At 44.7% G+C, this 27,437-nt stretch overlaps 1 protein-coding gene across 1 annotated transcript in view; it reads right to left on the bottom strand.

Annotated features, from left to right (window-relative positions):
- Positions 1 to 26,332, bottom strand: part of LOC126141629 (cytochrome P450 6a2-like) — a 263,266-nt gene extending 236,934 nt beyond the window's left edge. The window contains exon 1 of the mRNA XM_049915265.1: positions 26,269 to 26,332. The gene's annotated coding sequence lies outside the window, so the exon portion shown is untranslated. The remainder of the gene's footprint in view (positions 1 to 26,268) is intronic.
- Between the last annotated feature and the right edge of the window lie 1,105 nt (positions 26,333 to 27,437).

The raw sequence follows: 27,437 nt of genomic DNA on the forward strand, positions 1-27,437 counted from the left end.
ATCTCATTCTGGAAACATACCCCATGCTGTGGCTAAGCCATGTCTCCGCAATATCCTTTGTTTCATGAGTGCTAGTTCTGCAAGGTTCGCAGGAGAGCTTCTGTAAAGTTTGGGAGGTAGTAGACGAGATACTGGCAGAAGTAAAGCTGTGAGTACCGGGCGTGAGTCGTGCTTCGGTAGCTCAGTTGGTAGAGCATTTGCCCGCGAAAGGCAAAGGTCCCGAGTTTGAGTCTCGGTTGGGCACACAGTTTTAACCTGCCAGGAAGTTTCATATTAGCGCACACTCCGCTGCAGAGTGAAAATCTCACTCTGGATTATGCGTTTGTTTATGCTGTTGATCTGCCAACTTACATTTTTCTACGTTTACATACAGCTAGCTGCCCTTCATCGCACAAACTACACGTTTTGTCTAAGTCTTCTTGTATCCTCCTACACTTACAGTCAACGACGGCACTTTCTAGTACTCCACAGCATCATCTGATGCTGCTTTTCCTATTCGCCAGATTATTTGTGCATACAGGGTGTTCCGAAATTCACCTTAAAAACTTCTAGGATTTGTAGAGAGAAGAGAGTACACAACATTTTGAATAGTAACCGATGTCCGGAACCGCACCTTTTTCATGCTACAGGCTTTTGAAAACATGTTTGCTAGGTAGGTGTGCAACAGCTTAGTCGTGGTGGAGGAGTGGTTACGTCGGAACGGCTGATGTCATTTAACGTTTTCCCTACCTCTCAGACGTCTTTTGACTCTCATCCGCGTGGCTCCGAATGTTAGAGCAACAGGGTTAGAAACACGTTTTGGTCTTATGTCAAAGCGGTAGGTGGATCAAAACAAAATCTCCAGACACTCTGTGGCCAAAATGGTACTGTAACAGAGGATGACAGACTAAAGGCCGAAATACTAAATGTCTTTTTCCAAGGCTGTCTCACAGAGGAAGACTGCGCCGTAGTTCCTTCTCTAGATCGTCACACAGATGACAAAATGGTAGATATCGAAATAGATGACACAGAGAAAAATAATTAAAATCGCTGAAAAGAGGAAAGGACGCTGAAGGGATACCACTTCGATTTTACACAGAGTACGCGAAGGAACTTGCCCCCCTTCTTGCAGCGGTGTACCGTAGGTCTCTAGAAGAGTGTAGCGTTCCAAAGGATTGGAAAAGGGCACAGGTCATCCCCGTTTTCAAGAAGGGACGTCGAACAGATGTGCAGAACTATAGACCTATATCTATAACGTCGATCAGTTGCAGAGTTTTGGAACACGTATTATGTTCGAGTATAATGACTTTTCTGGAGACTAGATATCTATTCTGTAGGAATCAGCATGGGTTTAGAAGAAGACGATCGTGTGAAACCCAGCTCGCGCTATTCGTCCACGAGACTGAGAGGGCCACAGACACGGGTTCCCGGGTAGATGCCGTGTTTCTTGACTTCCGCAAGGCGTTCTATACAGTTCCCCACAGTCGTTTAATGAACAAAGTAAGAGCATATGGACTATCAGACCCATTGTGTGATTGGATTGAAGAGTTCCTAGATAACAGAACGTAGCATGTCATTCTCAATGGAGAGAAGTCTTCCGAAGTAAGAGTGATTTCAGGTGTGCCGCAGGGGAGTGTCGTAGGACCGTTGCTATTCACAATATACATAAATGACCTTGTGGATGACATCAGAAGTTCACTGAGGCTTTTTGCGGATGATGCTGTAGTATATCGAGAGGTTGTTACAATGCAAAATTGTACTGAAATGCAAGAGGATCTGCAACGAACTGGAGCATGCTGCAGGGAATGGCAACTGAATTTCAATGTAGACAACTGTGATGTGCTGCGAATACATAGAAAGAAAGCCCCTTTATCGTTTAGCTACAATATAGCAGGTCAGCAACTGGAAGCAGTTAATTCCATAAATTATCTGGGAATAGGAATTAGAAGTGATCTAAAATGGATTGTCCATATAAAATACACTCCTGGAAATTGAAATAAGAACACCGTGAATTCATTGTCTCAGGAAGAAGAAACTTTATTGACACATTCCTGGGGTCAGATACATCACATGATCACACTGACAGAACCACAGGCACATAGACACAGGAAACAGACCATGCACAATGTCGGCACTAGTACAGTGTATATCCACCTTTCGCAGCAATGCAGGCTGCTATTCTCCCATGGAGACGAGCGTAGAGATGCTGGATGTAGTCCTGTGGAACGGCTTGCCATGCCATTTCCACCTGGCGCCTCAGTTGGACCAGCGTTCGTGCTGGACGTGCAGACCGCGTGAGACGACGCTTCATCCAGTCCCAAACATGCTCAATGGGGGACAGATCCGGAGATCTTGCTGGCCAGGGTAGTTGACTTAAACCTTCTAGAGCACGTTGGGTGGCACGGGATACATGCGGACGTGCATTGTCCTGTTGGAACAGCAAGTTCCCTTGCCGGTCTAGGAATGGTAGAACGATGGGTTCGATGACGGTTTGGATGTACCGTGCACTATTCAGTGTCCCCTCGACGATCACCAGTGGTGTACGGCCAGTGTAGGAGATCGCTCCCCACACCATGATGCCGGGTGTTGGCCCTGTGTGCCTCGGTCGTATGCAGTCCTGACTGTGGCGCTCACCTGCACGGAACCAAACACGCATACGACCATCATTGGCACCAAGGCAGAAGCGACTCTCATCGCTGAAGACGACACGTCTCCATTCGTCCCTCCATTCACGCCTGTCGCGACACCACTGGAGGCGGGCTGCACGATGTTGGGGCGTGAGCGGAAGACGGCCTAACGGTGTGCAGGACCGTAGCCCAGCTTCATGGAGACGGTTGCGAATGGTCCTCGCCGATACCCCAGGAGCAACAGTGTCCCTAATTTGCTGGGAAGTGGCGGTGCGGTCCCCTACGGCACTGCGTAGGATCCTACGGTCTTGGCGTGCATCCGTGCGTCGCTGCGGTCCGGTCCCAGGTCGACGGGCACGTGCACCTTCCGCCGACCACTGGCGACAACATCGATGTACTGTGGAGACCTCACGCCCCACGTGTTGAGCAATTCGGCGGTACGTCCACCCGGCCTCCCGCATGCCCACTATACGCCCTCGCTCAAAGTCCGTCAACTGCACATACGGTTCACGTCCACGCTGTCGCGGCATGCTACCAGTGTTAAAGACTGCGATGGAGCTCCGTATGCCACGGCAAACTGGCTGACACTGACGGCGGCGGTGCACAAATGCTGCGCAGCTAGCGCCATTCGACGGCCAACACCGCGGTTCCTGGTGTGTCCGCTGTGCCGTGCGTGTGATCATTGCTTGTACAGCCCTCTCGCAGTGTCCGGAGCAATTATGGTGTGTCTGACACACCGGTGTCAATGTGTTCTTTTTTCCATTTCCAGGAGTGTATTTAGACGGTAAAGCAGATGCCAGACTGAGATTCATCGGTAGAATCCTAAGGAAATGCAGTCAGAAAACAAAGGAAGCAGGTTACAGTACACTTGTTCGCCCACTGCTTGAATACTGCTCACCGGTGTGAGATCCGTACCAGATAGGGTTGATAGAAGAGATAGAGAAGATCCAGCGGAGAGCAGTGCGCTTCGTTACAGGATCATTTAGTAATCGCGAAAGCGTTACGGATATGATAGATGAACTCCAGTGGAAGACTCTGCAAGGGAGACGCTCAGTAGCTCGGTACGGTGTTTTGTTGAAGTTCCGAGAACGTACCTTCACCGAGGAGTCAAGCAGTTTATTGCTCCCTCCAACTTGTATCTCGCTAAGAGACCATGAGAATAAAATCAGAGAGATTAGAGCCCACACAGAGGCATACCGACGATCTTTCTTTCCACGGACAGTACGAGACTGGAATGGAAGGGAGAACCGATGGAGGTACTCAAGGTACCCTCCGCCACACACCCTCAGGTGGCTTGCGTAGTATGCCTGTAGATTTAGAATACACGTATATCATCCTTCTGTATGGCGAAGCTCACGGTAATGGAAAGAGCTGTTCGTCGCCTTTATCAAGATCGTTCTCCACAACCTCCGACTTCGTTACATAAGCTTTTCGCCACAGTCACGCTACGACTTTGAGAAAGGGTATCTTAACAGTCAGCAGGTGTGACTGTTGTGTTTCAAGGAGACGCCACAATCCCAAATTCAAAGAGGTTCTGCTGTATCACGTCGAAGAGAACTCGTCATGAGTGGACGAGGAATTTCTTTGGCTTTAAATGAGTAGAACTGAAAAACAGATTATGAATGGTGACTCCTAATGAATTACTTGTAACTGTGGTCTCGTTACCAACCTGTTTCAAATGGTTGTATCACGGATTTGTTTTTCCTGTTCTCTGATGAACACTCGCTGTCGAAGACAAATACTGCGTTTCGTTACTTATGAAGATTTCGTGCCACACACATACCTGGAAACCTAATCCACATGCTTGTACCTTCGTCAACTGATAGTGTGACGCCGTATGAAAAGGAATATGGAGACTGTCTGTGGCATTTCATCCGTGTTCGCTTTGTCTCATGTGCGAAATGGGCAAGCTGAGTTTCGCACCAGCGACGCTTTTTAAAACTGTTTAGATTCGTCGACAGAAGCTTTTTCCCCTCAAAACAATTTACTATACTTGAACTGAGATGATGACAAGGATGCTGCAGCAAAACGATGTTAAATACATCGGTCCTTAAATTCGCGGTCACGTTCTCTTGCCCTTCTTATATACAACAGTCACTCACATTTTTTCCTTTCCATTCGCTTGAGACTTTGCGCTGGACTGGAGATTCGCGATAAATGAAAGCTAAATAAGGGACCAATACTGCGCAGTACTCCTTCTAAGAGCAAACTGCGATACCATCATGACTTGTCAACTTATTTACTTTCAACTCTTTCAGTTGTTTCTCTACACCAGCGATGCTTATTGCTGTGTCATCCATACACAAGTCCGTGAGATGGCCAAACAGCGGTACGTTTGCGCAATTCTTCTATGTGAACGATTTACTTTTGCTGTCCTCTACTGCCACATCGGACTGGTCAACGACGGACTGTACAGAAGCCTCAGAGTCACTTACGATTTTACGTTGGACCAAAATTTTCTCGAATTCTCGGTAAGATCTTGTGAATTAACGAGCGTTTCTCTCTCATGTAAGTATATGTCCGAAAGAGTCAGTCTTCAGGAATTATGAAACGAATTCTATCGTCCAGAACCGCGTGCCACAAAGGGTGCAGATTTGCCACAAGATGGGGAAATTCACAGGTATCTGTTACCTATCGAGGCCTAAGCGCTGTAGTACGCAAGTGAGACAGACGAGGAAGTGCATCATAGGGAAACCCAGTAGAATCCGTTTGTGGCTAAGGAGATGTAGCAGTGTTAAATATGGCGGTCCTAAGATCGGCCGTAAAGGGAAACATTTATAGAAACTATTTAATTCTGTAGTAATACAGGGAATTAAGCCACAGTTATTTTAATCTACCACCCTTCATAAATTTTCGTGATGATCGCAATAAAACTTGAACATTGTTCATATCTATAATAGTTTTGTGAAATTAACAAGTTTGGTAACAAAGACCTGAGTGCTAAAATCTAAACGCTTTGGTCGATCTTAATGATCGACATTTCACATACACTCCTGGAAATGGAAAAAAGAACACATTGACACCGGTGTGTCAGACCCACCATACTTGCTCCGGACACTGCGAGAGGGCTGTACAAGCAATGATCACACGCACGGCACAGCGGACACACCAGGAACCGCGGTGTTGGCCGTCGAATGGCGCTAGCTGCACAGCATTTGTGCACCGCCGCCGTCAGTGTCAGCCAGTTTGCCGTGGCATACGGAGCTCCATCGCAGTCTTTAACACTGGTAGCATGCCGCAACAGCGTGGACGTGAACCGTATGTGCAGTTGACGGACTTTGAGCGAGGGCGTATAGTGGGCATGCGGGAGGCCGGGTGGACGTACCGCCGAATTGCTCAACACGTGGGGCGTGAGGTCTCCACAGTACATCGATGTTGTCGCCAGTGGTCGGCGGAAGGTGCACGTGCCCGTCGACCTGGGACCGGACCGCAGCGACGCACGGATGCACGCCAAGACCGTAGGATCCTACGCAGTGCCGTAGGGGACCGCACCGCCACTTCCCAGCAAATTAGGGACACTGATGCTCCTGGGGTATCGGCGAGGACCATTCGCAACCGTCTCCATGAAGCTGGGCTACGGTTCCGCACACCGTTAGGCCGTCTTCCGCTCACGCCCCAACATCGTGCAGCCCGCCTCCAGTGGTGTCGCGACAGGCGTGAATGGAGGGACGAATGGAGACGTGTCGTCCTCAGCGATGAGAGTCGCTTCTGCCTTGGTGCCAATGATGGTCGTATGCGTGTTTGGCGCTGTGCAGGTGAGCGCCACAATCAGGACTGCATACGACCGAGGCACACAGGGCCAACACCCGGCATCATGGGGTGGGGAGCGATCTCCTACACTGGCCGTACACCACTGGTGATCGTCGAGGGGACACTGAATAGTGCACGGTACATCCAAACCGTCATCGAACCCATCGTTCTACCATTCCTAGACCGGCAAGGGAACTTGCTGTTCCAACAGGACAATGCACGTCCGCATGTATCCCGTGCCACCCAACGTGTAAGTCAACTACCCTGGCCAGCAAGATCTCCGGATCTGTCCCCCATTGAGCATGTTTGGGACTGGATGAAGCGTCGTCTCACGCGGTCTGCACGTCCAGCACGAATGCTGGTCCAACTGAGGTGCCAGGTGGAAATGGCATGGCAAGCCGTTCCACAGGACTACATCCAGCATCTCTACGCTCGTCTCCATGGGAGAATAGCAGCCTGCATTGCTGCGAAAGGTGGATATACACTGTACTAGTGCCGACATTGTGCATGCTCTGTTGCCTGTGTCTATGTGCCTGTGGTTCTGTCAGTGTGATCATGTGATGTATCTGACCCCAGGAATGTGTCAATAAAGTTTCTCCTTCCTGGGACAATGAATTCACGGTGTTCTTATTTCAATTTCCAGGAGTGTAGTAGCGCGTCATTAAAATGACAAATGCTGTAACTTTATTTCTTTAAAAGATACAGTGAATTTAAATTATCAGTATTTTCAGTTAAGTAACAGATCATCATTTCCTCCACACAAAACACATTGAACGATGAGAGCATGACACCTTATTGAATCATTAGGTAACAGAATATCTGTTGTAAAGTTTACTGTATAATTGTTACTTATGTTATTTATTTAAGCACAATAGTGCAACGCTATTGGCCATGACATTTAATGTTAAGGAGCAAACTGTACTGGTTTTATGTAAAAGAATTTAACGTTTATTATGTAATGGATATTATCGTTACTTCATTTAGAACGTGAAAGTGGTAAAGCTTTGATTATTTAAATATGTTAAAATGTAAAATAATGTAGAATAAGCTGTAGCCAATCAGATGGACGGCTTGAGGAAAGGGAACTGCCCTCGTCAGTTGAGCGAGGATATTCGGCGCGCGGAAAACGCGGCCGGCGACGGACACAGAGAGTGCCGTTGCAGACGCGAAAGCGGACAGTTCGGTGGAAGACACCAAAGTGAATGGCCCAGATTGAGACTTGAAAGCAGACAGTCGGTCTGTAGGCAAGTATGAAGTGAAACGACTTAGAAAATTTCGCGTTGTGTGGCATCGCAGGACTTAGTCTCTGAACGCCGAGCAGCCGCGCGCCTGGCGCTAACTCAAACTTTTCGCATAAAAGACGAGGTGGAGCATCGGACTTGCGTTTCGTAATGAGACTGTGAATTATCGAACTGTGTCAAATGGATATGCGTAGGAGTGTAACAGTAACTCTAAATACGACCACTTTCTCTGTTAGTATGCTTTCTGAATAAATATTATTCTAACCAAATAGCAACTTTGTGGCCTATATCATTTATGTGTCTTTAATTTAGTTCCTGATATTATCTTCACCATCTGGTGAGCAAGATGTATGAAACAGGCGAAATACCCTCAGACATCAAGAAGAATATAATAATTCCAATCCCAAAGAAAGCGGGTGCTGACAGATGTGAAAATCACCGAACAATCAGTTTAATAAGCCACAGCTGCAAAATACTAACACGAATTCTTTACAGACGAATGGAAAAACTAGTAGAAGCCGACCTCGGGGAAGATCAGTTTGGATTCCGTAGAAACACTGGAACACGTGAGGCAATACTGACCTGACAACTTATCTTACAACAAAGACTAAGGAAAGGCAAACCTACGTTTCTAGCATTTGTAGACTTAGAGAAAGCTTTTGATAATGTTGACTGGAATACTCTCTTTCAAATTCTAAAGGTGGCAGGGGTAAAATACAGGGAGCGAAAGGCTATTTACAATTTGTACAGAAACCAGATGGCAGTTATAAGAGTCGAGGGGCACGAAAGGGAAGCAGTGGTTGGAAGGGGAGTGAGACAGGGTTCTAGCCTCTCCCCAATGTTATTCAATCTGTATATTGAGCAAGCAGTGAAGGAAACAAAAGAAAAATTCGGAGTAGGTATTAAAAACCATGGAGAAGAAATAAAAACATTGAGGTTCGCCGATGACATTGTAATTCTATCAGAGACAGCAAAGGACTTGGAAGAGCAGTTGAATGGAATTGACAGTGTCTTGAAAGGAGGATATAAGATGAACATCAACAAAAGCAAAACGAGGATAATGGAATATAGTCGAATGAAGTCGGACGATGTTGAGGGAATTAGATTAGGAAATGAGACACTTAAAGTAGTAAAGGAGTTTTGCTATTTGCCGAGCAAAATAACTGATGACGGTCGAAGTAGAGAGGATATAAAATATAGACTGGCAACGGCAAGGAAAGTGTTTCTCAAGAAGAGAAATTTGTTAACATCAAGTATAGATTTCAGTGTCAGGAAGTAATTTCTGAAAGTATTTGTATGGAGTGTAGCAATGTATGGAAGTGAAACATCGACGATAAATAGTTTGGACAAGAAGAGTATAGAAGCTTTCGAAATGTGGTGCTACAGAAGAATGCTGATATTAGATGGGTAGATCACATAACTTATGAGGAAGTATTGAATAGGATTGGGGAGAAGAGGAGTTTGTGGCACAACTTGACAGGGAGAAGGGATCGGTTGGTAGGACATGTTCTGAGGCATCAAGGGATCACCAATTTAGTATTGGAGGGCAGCGTGGAGGGTAAAATCGTAGAGGGAGACCAAGAGATGAATACATTAAGCAGATTCAGAAGGATGTAGGTTGCAGTAGCTACTGGGAGACGAAGAAGCTTGCACAGGATAGAGTAGCATGGAGAGCTGCATCAAACCAGTCTCAGGACTGAAGACCACACCAACAACAACATTATCATTACTGTTTTTATATGTTATGTTAACGTTATATCTCGCAAACTGGCCGTCAGCCAGACAGTTAACCAAAGGGTCACAAGTGTCTAATTTAGGGCGAGTAACGCGACACGTGCTGTTCAATAGCTAGACAAGTTTGTGGCAAGACATTTAGACGAAGCGGAATTGTATGTGAGCCCGAACATCTTTGGAATGTTAGCTCGCATTCTATTACTAACATATGGCGGTGGTAGTTGTAAGATGCGTGCATCTATCTTTTTACAGCCGTACGAATTTCTACTCTAATTTTCCTGTCGTCTTTTGCAAGTTCTAGCTTCAACCGAGAGAGCAACAGCCTTTGTTTCTACAGCATTTTTCGAATTTCGTTGTTAAACCACGGAGGGTCTTTCCCGTTTTTAATCCACTTACTTAAAACATACTTCTCCAGAGTATGATTTTCCAATATTTCCTCTACGTCCCTGGCACGTGAACTGTCTAAGTCGGATGGTAACAACTGTGTATCTTCTATTTCTATCCGAAATACTCCCCTGGCTTTCTGGATTGCTTTATTTAGCAACCAAAGTAGCTATGAAGACATCATGGTCACCAATTTCTGCGTCTGTATTGACGACGTCGGTGAGCTAGGTCTAAACTATTTCCAATCCTTGTGGGCTGCCAAACTATCTGCTGAAAACACTTTTCGGAGAAACTGTTCAAAAGAACTTCGCAGGACTGTCTGTATGAACCCCTTGCAATAAATCCATACACGTCCCGGTCGATACGCAGTAGGTTGGAGTTACCCCCGTCTAATATTGCATGATCTGGCAATTTCCGCACTGCTGACTGTAGACTTTCTTTCAGTGACTCTAAAACAGTCACAGCTGAATCGTGTGGCCGGTAAAAGTATTCAATAATTAACTTGATTTCACCTGGACCTTTTATACACGACCAGATTAAACCACATAACTTTACTGTCACACTCAAATTCGACCTCAGTAGAGACAATAAATCTGTCCACTGTAATTTACGCACCCTCCTTTTATTGATACATGATCTGTGAACCGCTAAATATCTCAGAGCTTCTTACGATGTAATCGGTATAGAGACAGGTGTTAGTAACCATGATGTCTTCATCCAGCTCTCAGTTCAGAGAATAATTTGAGGACGAGAAGATTCCTGGCGGGCAGCAAATTTGGGTACTTTGTTACGAATATTTCAAGCATTTACTGATAAAATTTTGAGAGGCCAAATGTCTTCACTCTCAATGCGGCCTGTTTTCGCTGTCTGTGAGTCGTCTGGCGAATGTTCAATGCTTACTTTGTAAAGAACATCCCTGACCTATCAAGAGGAGCCCTACAATTCCCTATCTGATAATGCAGGTCCATAAATCTGCAGCCAAGACCCTCTCCGAGTCGACGAAGCCTTGTTTGAAACCCTCCACATTCCTTGAAATTAAGGGACCCCAATGGAATCTGGGTACAATGCTGGAAATTGCGAGCTCCGCTAGCACCCCGTGCTTGGGGGCAGCAGCCTTCACCACCTCTGCCAACCGCCAGTACGAACTGAGGATGGCCTCAGAAGGGAAGCGACAGGAGCCTTTGTTCCCGACTTGAGTCGTAACCTGCAGACGACTGCACCGTGCTCGCTCGATAGTTGCAGGCAAAGCCTCCTCCACATCTCCGAAGAGGGCCCTGGGCAGACATATCAAGTGCACAATTGCTTTTTTTCTGGCACTTGACGCCCTGTCTAAGAGGCTTTTTCTCCCAGCGCTAAGCCCGTAGATACGCAGCCTATTTGGACAAAAAGGTCCTATCGGTAGCAAAATGGAAATCCTTGTGAAAATAAAAAATGTATTACTTTCAACAGTGAGGAACACCTTCGAGCTACTCCTCTACATCATCGACGCTCCTATTTAGACATCTGCCGTAGCGGTGCACCAACCTTTCAAAACCCACGTCATAGAAGCAAGCCGCCAGTTCTTCCTGCCAGTTCTCTACACTGGTCTATAGCTCGTTGTCTCTGCCAGCACGTTGTCTTCATAGCTAGCGGTTCATGTGAGCAGAGATGAAACTCAGGGAGAGCCAATTACTGGCTCTATCGTGGGTGGTCACACATTCCCCATCGAGAACGCTGCTGGACCTTCTTCATTGCCTCTTCAATGTGCGGCTGAGAATTGTCTTGCAAAAGGAAACGCATGACAGCCATGTTATGTGGGCTGCATTGTAACGCCGGAAATGCATATCCTCCTATTTCCATCTATTGTGCTATTATTTTCTTTCCTTGCTTTGTTACCTCAAGATATGACATTTCTGTCTCTTTGTATATTGTAATTGTTTTACTATTGTATATTTATGCATTTATGTCGATGTATAATTGGTTTGTTTCGTAAATATTATTTGTATTTTTACGCTGGGTCTTGCCTAGGGAAAACTGCTATCGAACGATTACGTCGATAGGTCGTGTGAAGAATCAAAGTGTGTAGGATCTTTGGTAGTGTTAACTCTGCCGCGTGGAGCGCGGGCTGAGGGAGGAGTCTGGCGGGAGTAGCGAGTGGAGCAGGTGTGTTGTGTGACGCTCCCGCGAGTTGCTGCGCTTTCGGGGTTTGGCAGCATGTAATTGCGCTCGACTTGCGATGATAGTTTCTGACATGGTGTCGCGGACGGGAAACATTAACTAGCGCACATCAAGAGCCCGTTTCGTCTGGTGACCGTGTCGAGAAGAAGGCGCGCCAACATCCAGCTTCTGCAACAGCGACGGCCGACAATGAGTGACTGTCGCCACCTCCTCGATCGACGGCTTCAAACCTTCAATCAACCATCAAGGAAGACTGGAAGCAAGTAAAGTTTTAGAACTGTATGGCAGACCTCAGCTTTTCAAACTGTACCATTTTCGTAACTATAATAACAGCAACTTAGCATGAACCTTTGTTGCTCATTGTCCCAATTGCATTACCAAGCAGGGTCCCTTCCTTTTCCGAAATGAACCCGAGTGTCGTTGAGATTTAAACGCCAGCACTAAAGTAATATAGCTAATTCTATTTCACTGCTTTAATTTCAAAGTTCAGTTAGCTGGCTACAATATTCAGATTACACAAGCACAAATTAAGAGTGCGAGTTTTGTTATCGTATTTTAGCTTACCTGTGACTGCAGCTCAGCTTGGTACGTACTAAATTTTACTATTGTTAATTGTTCAGAATCATTTAATTCAAGTTCAAAGTTAAATCTCTTATTTCCAAATTGCGTAGATTCAAGTAGTTTTTTGAAATGATTGTTGAGATAGTCCAAGACTAACCGTATTTTACTGAATTTCGATGTGCTTCAGAAAGAAAGCTCACTATTAACTTCAGTCACTAAATTAACTTTCGATTTTCCGGTTTTATTAATTCTTTGCTAAATTAAGTCAGGGTGTAGCGAAATTTATTACTTCTGACAAACTTTCAGTTTTCACACTACACGTGTCAACCTTCAGTTGCCACGCTTCTAGTGCTAATTATATGTGTAATAACCTTTCTTTTTCAGTTACTATAGTAATTGTCCTTAGGACTGGCGACCGTGATTTCCCCCAAATCTCAAATACCTAATTACCGCTAGTTAATTGTTAACGTAACGGCTGCACATTTACTTTCTTTATTAACGTTACCCCTTTTCAAAATTAATTTCCACCAGTTTCATTAGCACATTTCCTTTCATTTAGATGTAACCCTTTCCTCCCTCTTTACAGACAGCTTAACTTCGGTGACGATTGCTTTTCCAAAACTCCCATTAGGTACACGCGGTTTCATCTTTCACTGTCATTAAGGTCGGAAAGTGAGGGGGAGGTTACACGTGGCGACCTGGTGACAGGACAATCTTCAGATTTGAGGTTGTTCTGGACACGAATTTTGCATTGTGCAAATCTCGTAACAAAGTATTGGTTACGTACAGGCCGTTACGTCAGCGAGAATAAGTAGTGGGAGTAATCCTGATTATATTTGAGACTTGGCATTTATATTGAAAATTATTAAAATGAGTGAAGGCAACAATTGCCAAAATTTGGTAGACTTGGATACGGAACAATCGGTCGAACAGTGGGAAACGCGCACCGCGGTATCCATTGTTCAGGGGCAGCCGGCTAGCATGAAAGACGCGACCGCCGAAACGCAACAAAAAGCAGAAATGGAATTCCAAACTTTAGAAAATGTTTCGGAATCGGAAGTGAAAATCAAACCTGAATCCCTTTATCACGAATTCGGGGGGACAATTAAAGAGGAAGCCGCTACGGAAGTGGAACCGGTAGTTTCCGGGAATTTAACTGATTTATTGAATGTTTTGATTAACGAAATCAAGAGTCAATCGGCCAAGCTAGACAATCAGAACAAAGCTATTAACGTTGTTAACAACAATGTTGGAGTTGTTAATACAAAAGTTGATAAAATCAAAGAAGATATTGTTGTAATTAATACCGAAATCGGTAATCTTAAACAGGAAATGATAGGCGTTCAGGCGGAAATTGCGAGCATAAATACTCGTTTTGATTCCGAAATTAGCAGAATCGAGAAAAGTGTAGGAGAAGCAGTTGCTCCGATCATCGAGAATAAGGTGACGGAACAAATTCAATTAGTGAAAAAAGAGGATCAACAGAAGGTGGAAACTTTAAAGGCTTTAGTGTCCGAAGTAGACACTAAAGTGAGGGAGCAGGCTAATACCTGCGAAGAGAAAAAGAGGGAAGTGGAAACGCTTGCGACAACCACTTGCCAAGTAATTACGAGAGTGTCGGAATTAGAAAAGAAACTTGACGAAAAACAGAGCTATGTGCCAATCTGTGCACATAGTTCGGAATTGTTGACGAAAGAGGAGCGGTTCGACCCCTTGAAAAAAGGCGGTATACACGCGACGGATTTAATTAAAAATTGTGAAAGAGTTTTACCCAGATCATGGACTAATGAGAGAAAAATTAATGCGGTTATTGATGTGCTGGCTGGTGATGCCAAGCGTTGGGGCTTAAACCTCAACATTACGAACCTGACTTTTGACGAGTTTAAAAATTTGTTTCTGGCTGAATACTGGTCAGAGCAAAAACAGCAAAGTGTTTGGCGCGAATTTGTCGTATCGAGGCCTTTCGATGCGAATTCGCGCGGCTCGATGAAGGAGTTTTGTGAGGGCTGGATCCGCAAGTTGGAATATTTGCGTGATCGCCGCACGGAATCCGAAATAGTCTGGGAACTCTACAAGAAGCTTCCAGATGATACAAAACGCTACGTAGGAAGCAATTATAGGACAGTGAATGATTTCCTGGAAAGAGTTGAGGACGAGGACAATTGGCGCAATAATCGCGACAGTCGTAGAGGCCGTGGTAACAACAACGAGTACCACAGCAACCACAACAATGATAACCATGGGAATAATGCATACCGCAGCAATAACAATAATGGTTCGGACCGTAATAACAATCGGTAAAATGCAAATAATAACAGGAATGACAGAAACCAGTATCATACTAACGTGATACGGGCTTCACAGAATAGTAATAACGCCAGAGGGTGTGATCAGCCGCCTCAGCAGCATCCGGGGAGCGTATCTGCTGGGACGAGACAGGGAAACCATTAGCCGCGCCGGTGAGGGGCCGAGCGGGCGTGGAGAAATTTTGGCGGCCCAATAACAAGAGAAAACCCAGGTGTCGCCGTTATGAAAATTCCGTATGGAATAATCAACGGCGGGAGAGTGTGCCAGTGTTAAGAGAAAAGAGTGCGCCCACAAGTAGTAGATCAGCTGTATACACGGCAGTAGAAAATACATTCGCTGTCAGTGAGAACAATTTAAGTAGTGTTCCGGAAATCGATCATAAAGTGGCAGCTGTAATACCCACAGCGGAACTGGAGATTGAGTTTAAGAATGATTCGCAATTGTTGAGAGAAGATCAGATGTCGGATAACACGTCCGTCATCGAGCGAGGGGATGCAGAGAGGGATGAGGTCTGGTTAAGGCAGTTCGGTCGCTTATACGACGAACTAAGAGATTATATGGGTCTGTATGGGAGAAGTGTTTATGGGGAGCGCGTGCAGGATTTTCCGCGTCTCGTCCCGCAGGAAGATAGTGTTTGTGAAATGATAGAAAGTTCTGGCCCTAATCGGCAGACTTTACTAGAAATAGTTGATGTTAAGGGGGAGCACGAGCAAGATTCGTCGTGTTTCGTCCCGCAGGAGTTAGATGTTGAAGTAGTAACGGAAAGTTCTGGCCCTAACCGGCAGACCTTACCGAAAGTTTCAGTGGTAGAAGTAACCGACCCATCCGACGCAAACCTCCAGTTTAAACATTGCGAGAGTATTAAGGAGAAAGATTGCGAAAATTTTAGTGATAGCCGGACACGATTGGTAGAAAAGCACATAGATTACAACGTGTATGAGGTTAGAGCTGACATTACACGGTCAGACGATAGCAGTGTGGGTTGCGCAGATCTAGCGGAAGTAATTGCAGAAACTACTGGACACATTCCTCCAGGTAGATTGGCGGATGAGATTAATCTGACCAAAGTGGAATCAACGAAGGTGACGATTAATGAATTGATAGCAAAGCAACACTCACTAGTTGACGAGTTACAGGAAAAGGTTTCGGTATTGGAGGCGAAGCTACAGGCTAAGCCTCAGGACAAACGTGTTGAAATTAAAACTGTATGTGAACAGAGGCTGAAAAAGCCGCCAGATAAGCCGGATTTAGGGTCAAAGCCGGATGGTTTTTTCTGGAATGACCTGGATATAGACGAGGATTTACTGTGGGAAAATAAAGAGACAGCCGAGGACAAGTGTAGACAGATAGTAGTGTCTGTTAATATGCATGACCTACAACTAAACGTGTTGATTGACACCGGTGCAGAATTGAGTGCTGTATCTGGGAAAATATTTCAGTTACTGAAAGACAGACCTGGCATCGTAGTTATGCCAGTAGCAGGAGTGAAAATTATCGGTGCTACTGGGAAGGCCAGTAAACCGGTCACAAAACAGATTTTTGTCAACTTCGAAATATGTGGGGCACGATTTGAACAAGAGTTTGTCGTCGTGCGAGACTTGACTACGGAAGTAATTATCGGGTTAGATTGGCTATTAAAGTACCGTGCAGTGATTAATTGCGAAAGTAAAACTTTGACATGTACGTCACAAAATAAAACAATAGTAGTTAGTTTTGACGAGGCAATACCAGCCTATACACATTGTTAACTGGCCGGATGCTATTGACAGAGGTATGAATTCGAACTGCCGTAACGTGAGGAATTTCGGCATTGACAATATTGTAGGAAGTGAATTGGAAAGTATTGTAGACGGTGTGTCAAACGTAACACACGAACAAAGACGAGGCCGACTTTCCCGTACCTATTGCCATCACAACCATAGGGCATGGGGCAAATATGAAGCAGAATTTGAGAGAATTATGAACACCTTGAGACATGAATCGACGGGATTTTCTCCAGAGGAAATCCTGTTGGATGACAGAAGTAAAAGTTTAGTGGAAGAGATAATCAAATTCCCTCCACGGATTGACATTAGTATTGGTGTGAAAAAAGATCGTTTGCGAGAAGTAATGAAGCTAAAAGCCGATGCTCGCATACGTCGTCATGACGCTAAAGCGCGTTTTGCTAAGTTTGCAATCGGAGACTTAGTACTTGTAAAAGCTCATGAGAAATCGAGCGAGATAGACAATGAAATCTCTAAATTTAAGTTTGTTTATAATGGACCATATAAAGTCGTTGGTATACCTCACACAAATGCTTATTGCTTAGAGTATCCAAGCTCTGGAAAACGATTAGGTATACGGAATATTGTAGACTTGAAATTGTACCAACCTAGGATCGATTAATACCACACAATGGGTAACTTGTACAGTATGTAAATATAGAGTGTAAGATTCAAGGATGTGCCATGTTACGATGCTTTTGCCTGACCTAGAGGTCATTAAAGAAGTTGTAATTAATAAGTAATTAATTTTGACTAAATGATTTAAGAGTAAATGAGTAGTAATCATCTGAAAAATCCCAGCTGCTAGTTTAAGTTTTCAGCTGAGTCACAGTAGATTAAGGAATGTAAATATGATATTGTAACTTGCTGTAATATTTCATGAATGTGTGTTTTTATTAGTCATTGCCGATGTACTTAGACGCTGTTTTAAGTTTCAGGCTAGTACATGCGTGTGATGATGGACAGTGTTGAGTTACCCACTGTGATAGCGTTTATGGACTCCTTGAGATTACTCGGGAGTGAGTTTTTCCGAAAGAATTCATTGAAACGGACGTTCTGGAAACGCCGTTACAAGGGCGAGTGAGATCAAGCGTGCCGCACAGGCGGGCGCAACAATACTGGCAAGGGTGAGCCGCTGTCGGCTCTTGTGTAGCTGTCGGCATTCTTTGTACTCGCGAGTACAGAATGTGGAGTTGCTTATCTTCCCGGACAGCTGATGTGAAAGATTTCTGCTGTCAATATTTATGTTTTTGCGATCTGCTGTATATTATTTTCTTGTTTAGCGTTAATTGGACATGACGAGAAAATTAGATATGAAAAGGTTACATAAAAATGTGTATTCTATGTAATGAATCATTAGTTTGCGTAGTTTGATATACCTGTTTTTTTTGACCATGTACTCTGATTAATTTTGCAAATAGTATTCCATTTCTTATAGTGTTACGAATTTTAATGATTTTGGAATAGCTAAACCATTTTCTATGTTTTCTATGAATTTTGATATGTTGTCAACCTGTTTTATTTTGTGCAAGATGACAGAGTGGAATAAGATTAGGAGTGTCTCCACTCAATTATTATTGTCTAAAAATTGGTTTATGGTTTATTAGACGAATGCTAAATTTTTTTGATGTTTTGAGCATATGCATTTCCGCTGTTTCTTTTTTGTTACATTTTCTGAGTCTGTTTACGTTACACGAACATCCTCAGACAATGTGGGGCACGTGTAACGCCGGAAATGCATATCCTCCTATTTCCATCTATTGTGCTATTATTTTCTTTCCTTGCTTTGTTACCTCAAGATATGACATTTCTGTCTCTTTGTATATTGTAATTGATTTACTATTTGTATATTTATGCATTTATGTCGATGTATAATTGGTTTGTTTCGTAAATATTATTTGTATTTTTACGCTGGGTCTTGCCTAGGGAAAACTGCTATCGAACGATTACGTCGATAGGTCGTGTGAAGAATCAAAGTGTGTAGGATCTTTGGTAGTGTTAACTCTGCCGCGTGGAGCGCGGGCTGAGGGAGGAGTCTGGCGGGAGTAGCGAGTGGAGCAGGTGTGTTGTGTGACGCTCCCGCGAGTTGCCGCGCTTTCGGGGTTTGGCAGCATGTAATTGCGCTCGACTTGCGATGATAGTTTCTGACATGGTGTCGCGGACGGGAAACATTAACTAGCGCACATCAAGAGCCCGTTTCGTCTGGTGACCGTGTCGAGAAGAAGGCGCGCCAACATCCAGCTTCTGCAACAGCGACGGCCGACAATGAGTGACTGTCGCCACCTCCTCGATCGACGGCTTCAAACCTTCAATCAACCATCAAGGAAGACTGGAAGCAAGTAAAGTTTTAGAACTGTATGGCAGACCTCAGCTTTTCAAACTGTACCATTTTCGTAACTATAATAACAGCAACTTAGCATGAACCTTTGTTGCTCATTGTCCCAATTGCATTACCAAGCAGGGTCCCTTCCTTTTCCGAAATGAACCCGAGTGTCGTTGAGATTTAAACGCCAGCACTAAAGTAATATAGCTAATTCTATTTCACTGCTTTAATTTCAAAGTTCAGTTAGCTGGCTACAATATTCAGATTACACAAGCACAAATTAAGAGTGCGAGTTTTGTTATCGTATTTTAGCTTACCTGTGACTGCAGCTCAGCTTGGTACGTACTAAATTTTACTATTGTTAATTGTTCAGAATCATTTAATTCAAGTTCAAAGTTAAATCTCTTATTTCCAAATTGCGTAGATTCAAGTAGTTTTTTGAAATGATTGTTGAGATAGTCCAAGACTAACCGTATTTTACTGAATTTCGATGTGCTTCAGAAAGAAAGCTCACTATTAACTTCAGTCACTAAATTAACTTTCGATTTTCCGGTTTTATTAATTCTTTGCTAAATTAAGTCAGGGTGTAGCGAAATTTATTACTTCTGACAAACTTTCAGTTTTCACACTACACGTGTCAACCTTCAGTTGCCACGCTTCTAGTGCTAATTATATGTGTAATAACCTTTCTTTTTCAGTTACTATAGTAATTGTCCTTAGGACTGGCGACCGTGATTTCCCCCAAATCTCAAATACCTAATTACCGCTAGTTAATTGTTAACGTAACGGCTGCACATTTACTTTCTTTATTAACGTTACCCCTTTTCAAAATTAATTTCCACCAGTTTCATTAGCACATTTCCTTTCATTTAGATGTAACCCTTTCCTCCCTCTTTACAGACAGCTTAACTTCGGTGACGATTCCTTTTCCAAAACTCCCATTAGGTACACGCGGTTTCATCTTTCACTGTCATTAAGAAGTGAGGGGGAGGTTACAGCATGACATCAGGCCTTATTTCACACCAGGCCCTCGTACTTGGTGGGAGACACTGTTGTTCTAGGCATCTTTACTTGCTCACTGTGCGCTCAGAAATGAAAAGAGCGACGTTTCGCAATCAACACACATCTGTGCAAAGCTTCATAGGATTTTCGCTGCGGTTTCCATTTCAGCATCCTATCGGACCTTACTTTCCAAATAGCCCTCATACTACGGGCCGCACTCAGTTCCAAAAGCACCAAGCCCGTACGTTCTCCTGGACAGCGTATTTTGTTGATTAAAAAACGATTCGCTATGTTTCCGCACCTCTGACTATCGATATACGGTTTTTATATTGTTATTTAATAGTTGCAAGGATAGACAGCGTCAATGCGCATCATTTTTTCGTGTTATTTCGTTTGTTATGAGTCACTTTTTTCCTGCAGACAGAGAATGTTTTTAGTATACTGTGCAAGAGAAATGGCGCGACGTCGTTTATCTAATGAAGAAATTGTCGATTTTCTGAATTTTGGAGACATTGTCTACGAAGTATATAGTGAGGATGATTTGCACGACACAGGTGTGTTTGAAAGCGAATTCAACACAATGTGTTTAGGCAATGAATTGTAAAATGGTGGCGGAAACTGTTTTCTCATTTGCAGTTACTAGGAATAGGGAATGCATTTTACACAGTTCATTTAACACCAAGATAATGACAACAACAGATTTCATTACCAATCTTGCTAACAGCTCCTGAAACATTTACTACCTACAAAGAAAACAATATGCCTCCCGTGTACGTTACGTTAGGTTTTCAAAATCAAGGAAAGAAAGTGACAAAGCATCTCGCAAGGAGTCAAGTTATTAGTGCGAAAATTGCTGTGTGGCGTTGTGTATGGAACGCTGTTTTAAAATATTTTGTATGAAAATGAAGTGTCAGTCCATGCAGAGTGTGCTTATGTATTTAAATACGATGTTCAGCACCGATAATTATGTATTCATGAAGTCATTTACTCTACCTATATGAATGTACATGACTTTTTTTTTAATTTTACGAAAACAGTGTCATGTATACAGAGTGTTACAAAAAGGTACGGCCAAACTTTCAGGAAACATTCCTCACAGGCAAAGAAAGAAAATACGTTATGTGGACATGTGTCCGGAAATGCTTACTTTCCATGTTAGAGCTCATTTTATTACTTCTCTTCAAATCACATTAATCATGGAATGGAAACACACAGCAACAGAACGTACCAGCGTGACTTCAAACACTTTGTTACAGGAAATCTTCAAAATGTCCTCCGTTAGCGAGGATACATGCATCCACCCTCCGTCGCATGGAATCCCTGATGCGCTGATGCAGCCCTGGAGAATGGCGTATTGTATCACAGCCGTCCACAATACGAGCACGAAGAGTCTCTACATTTGGTACCGGGGTTGCGTAGACAAGAGCTTTCAAATGCCCCCATAAATGAAAGACAAGAGGGTTGAGGTAAGGAGAGCGTGGACGCCGCGGAATTGGTCTGCCTCTACCAATCCATCGGTCACCGAATCTGCTGTTGAGAAGCGTACGAACACTTCGACTGAAATGTGCAGGAGCTCCATAGTGCATAAACCACATGTTGTGTCGTAAAGACACATGTTCTATCAGCACAGGTAGAGTATCCCGTATAAAATCATGGCGGTGAATCGAGGATGTCCAGTACATCCTGACGAAACTAAAATGAGGTATAACATGGAAACTAAGCGTTTCCGGACACATGTCCACATAACATCTTTTCTTTATTTGTGTGTGAGGAATGTTTCCCGAATGTTTGACCATACCTTTTAGTAACACCCTGTATTCATATAATTTGTCAATGTAATACCAGACAGGATTTTGTTTTTAGCTGCATATTAAAGAAGACAAAATGGTTTTAAAATTGTGTTATATCTTGCATATTTTCCAAGATGTAACTTTTTGAACACATGTAAAATTGCCTGGGTTCTGCGGACATGGACAAATATTGGGCGAATACTGAGAGTGTTTTAAACGCCTAACGTTGGAACTCCTGATAAGTAGTAACATTACTCCCCCCCCCCCCCCCCTGCCTGGTCAGACCCTGCTCAAGCAGCGGCCACCTGTCCCATCGCAGGATGGATGGGCGAGATCAGACGACAGCCTCCAGATTGGCCCTCCGCTTCGAGCGACGAAAACGCTTTACACCCGCCACTCATCCTCATGTAATCCGTAAAATTACAGGCCCATATCACTAAAGTCGAGTTGCAGAAGGGTGTTGGAACATATACTGTATTTGAACATTATGAAGTACCTAGAAAAAAACGATTTATTGATACGTAGACAGCACGGATTCAGAAAATATCGTCCTTGCGAAACACAACAAGCTCTTTATACTCATGAAGTAATGAGTTTTATCGACAGGTGGTGTCAAATTGATTCCATATTTTTAGATTTCCAGAAGGCTTTCGACACCGTTCCTCACACGGATCTTCTAACCATGCCTATGGAATATCGCCTCAGTTGTGCCACTGGATTCGTGATTTCCTGTCAGAAAGGTCACAGTTCGTAGTAATAGACTGACAGTCATCGAGTAAAACAGAAATACTATCCGTCGTTCCCCAAGGAAGTGTTATGGGCCCTCTGTTGTTCCTGATCTACACTCCTGGAAATGGAAAAAAGAACACATTGACACCGGTGTGTCAGACCCACCAGACTTGCTCCGGACACTGCGAGAGGGCTGTACAAGCAATGATCACACGCACGGCACAGCGGACACGCCAGGAACCGCAGTGTTGGCCGTCGAATGGCGCTAGCTGCGCAGCATTTGTGCACCGCCGCCGTCAGTGTCAGCCAGTTTGCCGTGGCATACGGAGCTCCATCGCAGTCTTTAACACTGGTAGTATAGTGGGCATGCGGGAGGCCGGGTGGACGTACCGCCGAATTGCTCAACACGTGGGGCGTGAGATCTCCACAGTACATCGATGTTGTCGCCAGTGGTCGGCGGAAGGTGCACGTGCCCGTCGACCTGGGACCGGACCGCAGCGACGCACGGATGCACGCCAAGACCGTAGGATCCTACGCAGTGCCGTAGGGGACCGCACCGCCACTTCCCAGCAAATTAGGGACACTGTTGCTCCTGAGGTATCGGCGAGGACCATTCGCAACCGTCTCCATGAAGCTGGGCTACGGTCCCGCACACCGTTAGGCCGTCTTCCGCTCACGCCCCAACATCGTGCAGCCCGCCTCCAGTTGTGTTGCGACAGGCGTGAATGGAGGGACGAATGGAGACGTGTCGTCTTCAGCGATGAGAGTCGCTTCTGGCTTGGTGCCAATGATGGTCGTATGCGTGTTTGGCGCCGTGCAGGTGAGCGCCACAATCAGGACTGCATACGACTGAGGCACACAGGGCCAACACCCGGCATCATGGTGTGGGGAGCGGTCTCCTACACTGGCCGTACACCACTGGTGATAGTCGAGGGGACACTGAATAGTGCACGGTACATCCAAACCGTCATCGAACCCATCGTTCTACCATTCCTAGACCGGCAAGGGAACTTGCTGTTCCAACAGGACAATATACGTCCGCATGTATCCCGTGCCACCCAACGTGCTCTAGAAGGTGTAAGTCAACTACCCTGGCCAGCAAGATCTCCGGATCTGTCCCCCATTGAGCATGTTTGGGACTGGATGAAGCGTCGTCTCACGCGGTCTGCACGTCCAGCACGAACGCTGGTCCAACTGAGGCGCCAGGTGGAAATGGCATGGCAAGCCGTTCCACAGGACTACATCCAGCATCTCTACGCTCGTCTCCATGGGAGAATAGCAGCCTGCATTGCTGCGAAAGGTGGATATACACTGTACTAGTGCCGACATTGTGCATGCTCTGTTGCCTGTGTCTATGTGCCTGTGGTTCTGTCAGTGTGATCATGTGATGTATCCGACCCCAGGAATGTGTCAATAAAGTTTCCCCTTCCTGGGACAATGAATTCACGGTGTTCTTATTTCAATTTCCAGGAGTGTATATTAACGATATAGGAGGCAACCTCAGTAGCCGTCTTAGATTGCTTGCATATGATTTACCGCCATGTAAAGTCATCAGGTGACCAAAACGAATTGCAAAATAATTTGGATCAGATAGCTGTGTGGTGCGAAAAGTGACAATTCACCCTGAAGAAAGAAAAGTGAGAGGTTATTCACATGAGAACCAAAAGAAACCCGCTAAATTTCGATTACGCGATAAGTCACACAAATCTGAAGGCTGTAAATTCAACTAAATACTTAGGGATTACAATTACAAATAACCATAAATTGGAACGATCACATAGATAATATTGTGGGTAGAGCCAACCAAAGACTGCGATTCATTGGCAGAAAACTTAGAAGGTGCCACAAGTCTACTAAAGAGACTGCTTACACCACGCCTGTTCGCCCTGTTCTGGAGTACTGCTGTGCGGTGTGGGAGCCGCATTAGGTGGGAATGACGGATGACATCGAAAAAATACACAGAAGGGCAGCTCGTTTTGTATTATCGCGAGGTGGGGAAGATAGTGGCACAGACATGATACGTGAACTGGAGTGGCAGTCTTTAAAACAAAGGCGTTTTTCGTTACGACGGGATCTTCTCATAAAATTTCAATCACCAATTTTCTCCTCCGATTTCGAAAACATGCTGTTGGCACCCATCTACGTAGGGAGAAATGATCAGCACGATAAAATAAGTGAAGGGCTTGCACAGAAAAAATTAAGTGCTGGTTGTTCCCGCGCGCCGTACGTGAGTGGAACGGTACAGAGACAGTTTGAAGGTGGTTCATTGTACCCTATGCTAGGCACTTTATTGTGAATAGCAGAGTAATCACGTAGATGTATATGTCTGAGGGCGAATACACCGTGTCGGGTACACTGGGAGGTGCCACGCCGGCCGCTGTGGCCGAGCGGTTGTGGGCGCTTCAGTCCGGAACCGCGCGACTGCTACTGTCGCAGGTTCGAATCCTGCCTCGGGCATGGATGTGTGTGATGTCCTTAGGTTGGTTAGGTTTAAGTAATTCTAAGGTCTACGGGACTGATAACCTCCGACGTTAAGTCCCAGAGTGCTCAAAGGCATTTGAACCATTTTTGGAGGTGCCACGACAGCAGAACCCGTGGAAACAAGCGACAACTGAGGTGTCTCGAGCAACGCTCCATATTCTTCACCACTTCCACAGCCAGAAGCAGCAGCCTGAAGACGACTGCCCGTAGCCAAAAATGCGGCCATCTGCTCCTGAGTTGGTAACAGTATGCACACATCCTACTCATCCCAGTATTATTAACTTAAGAACTAACTATAAAAGCACATTCTGAAACCGAGATAAGCAACTTTCTGAACTGATGTGTGACCAATTGAGGCTGACTACTTACGATCTCTGAAGCTGGTAGTTCTGCATAAATGAAAACTGCACTATGGACAGCCTGACAGCTTGTTAAATGCTGAAAAAACACTCTTTAACAGGTATACGTCCAAGAAAACAGAGAGGAAGCAAAATACGTAACTTACTCTATCCTGGTATGTACCAGATGGCAACTGGAGTCCACATACTTCAAGAGCTATGAACAATTCATCATTTTCGTACTGTGAAACAAATCTCTTCTACTGCAAGCTCTTTGCTCTCCATATTTACAAAGCTGGTAGCATGGACTTAAGTAAGAGAAGAAAGTTCAGTAGACATTGGCTCTTAAAGGACGTGAATGAGAGCACTTGTTCATCTTCGCTATTGTGAAACATATCTCTGTTAATGAACAAGTGATCATAGGTATGAATTATAGACGACACATTTACTGTACACTGTTTTCTTATTTGGGTCAATACTACATCCTCGCGAAGTATGGGAAGCAAAGGGCTTGTAGTACAAGAAATTTGTTTCATTGTATCGAAGATGACGAAGTGCTCGTAGGTCTTAAAGTATGCATTTTAGAGGCCGCAGTTACTTCACTTTTTGCGTAAATTGATCGTTCCAGTCATATCGTGAAATGCTGACCATTCTTCCTGAGACACAATGTGTACTGCTAAAAGTGATGGACGTATAATACTGTTTTGATGTACGCGAGAAGTTATTTTCATGTCTGAAGAATTCTCTCCCATCAGAATTACATGCTGTGTTCTGTTCGCTGGAAACTCTTGAATCTCAGAACATAGTTGGTCTGATATTCCATACTCTCGTCTTTTGTTCGTTAGGCCCTAGTGTGTATTACCTACAATCCTTCTGTCCCGGGCTCCACTCACAAACTGAACAGAAAAGGGGCATGGGAAAATGGTGCGGGTAGCAGAAGTACAGCCTCGCCACACACTGTAATGTGGATACCAGAATATAGGTGTAGATTAACGTCAACGCGTCTACATCGCCACAGTACACAGCTAGCGGGTAGATGAAGGTCAACATACTTTCTTCAAACCAAGACAAGAGTGAATTTTGTGAGTGAAAGTGACTTTACCTGAATTGAGAACTGCTTTGCTGCGTCGGCGCTCCCTCCGCTGTGTAAGGAAACAATGCGCCTCCAACTGTTCGTAAACAAGTGTAAACAACGCTTCTTGCGGCTGTACTTTGGCCACCGGAGAGACGTGTGTTGATAAGGCGTTATGCAGGCTCAGTTCAGACCTCTACCAGCAGATAACACGCAGTTGATTTCTGTGCACAAAGGGCATGTCTTAAGATGCGTTCGAGACACGTGCTTCGCTAAGCACAAAATTCTCGCCGAAGACCAAGTCTACTGGCCAGATGAAGCGCAGTTCGGAGAACTGTTGGCGGCATGTGAATCACATTCAGATTCCACGAAATTTATAGGCCGTGTATTAGTTCCCTGACGGAACCTCATTAAAAATCAGCATTTTCCATTGCACGTATGACTTTTGTTTACCTGTAGACAAAACGGGATTCAAACTACAGCAGCGACTATTTATCGTCGTGCAGTACATTGGACGCTCCGGAATACTTTGAAGGAAACATACACGAGCTTAGTAGTGACTTGGCTCACGTTTGGAAAACAAACGGCAATGATTCTGCGTGGCATGCATTGGACAAGTCGTTAGCAGGTATCCGGAGGTACGTCGCACTTGATGTCTACGCTCAGGTCAGGCAATTCCTATAAACTTTACGCACGAGGTTCGGGGACGCGGAATTGGTGCCGGACAGCGTCACGTAAAAGTTGTGTCAGGTTTCAATGAGCTGAATCTAATGGTGAAGATATGAGCGTTAGTCCATTATTAAGCATCTCGAACCACCTTAACACTAGCCTCGCCTTATGACACGCACAGCAATGCTGGTGGAAGATGCCGCCACCTTCTGGGAAGACTTCGAGTGTTAAGGGATACAGGTGGTCCGCAACAATGTTCTCGTAGTTCACATCTGTCATGGCACTTGTTATTACTACCACAATTCCCGTGGGATCTCAACTGAATGTTATCCGTAGCATAAGGAAACAGGCCCGTAGTAGCTCATTTCATGTTGTTTCAATTATTATGTTTCTGTATTTTGTGTCTAAAGTCTCGCAGGCAGAGTTTTCGTGTTGACTGATTGAGCAGTGGTTACGAAATTTTGAGTAAGATTGCGTTGGAGGGGCTTTCTTTATTTTATTTCACTACCAGCATCCACTTTGTGGGGCGG

Source organism: Schistocerca cancellata, unplaced genomic scaffold (genome assembly GCF_023864275.1).
Source record: "Schistocerca cancellata isolate TAMUIC-IGC-003103 unplaced genomic scaffold, iqSchCanc2.1 HiC_scaffold_732, whole genome shotgun sequence".
Classification (NCBI taxonomy): Eukaryota; Metazoa; Arthropoda; class Insecta; order Orthoptera; family Acrididae; genus Schistocerca; species Schistocerca cancellata.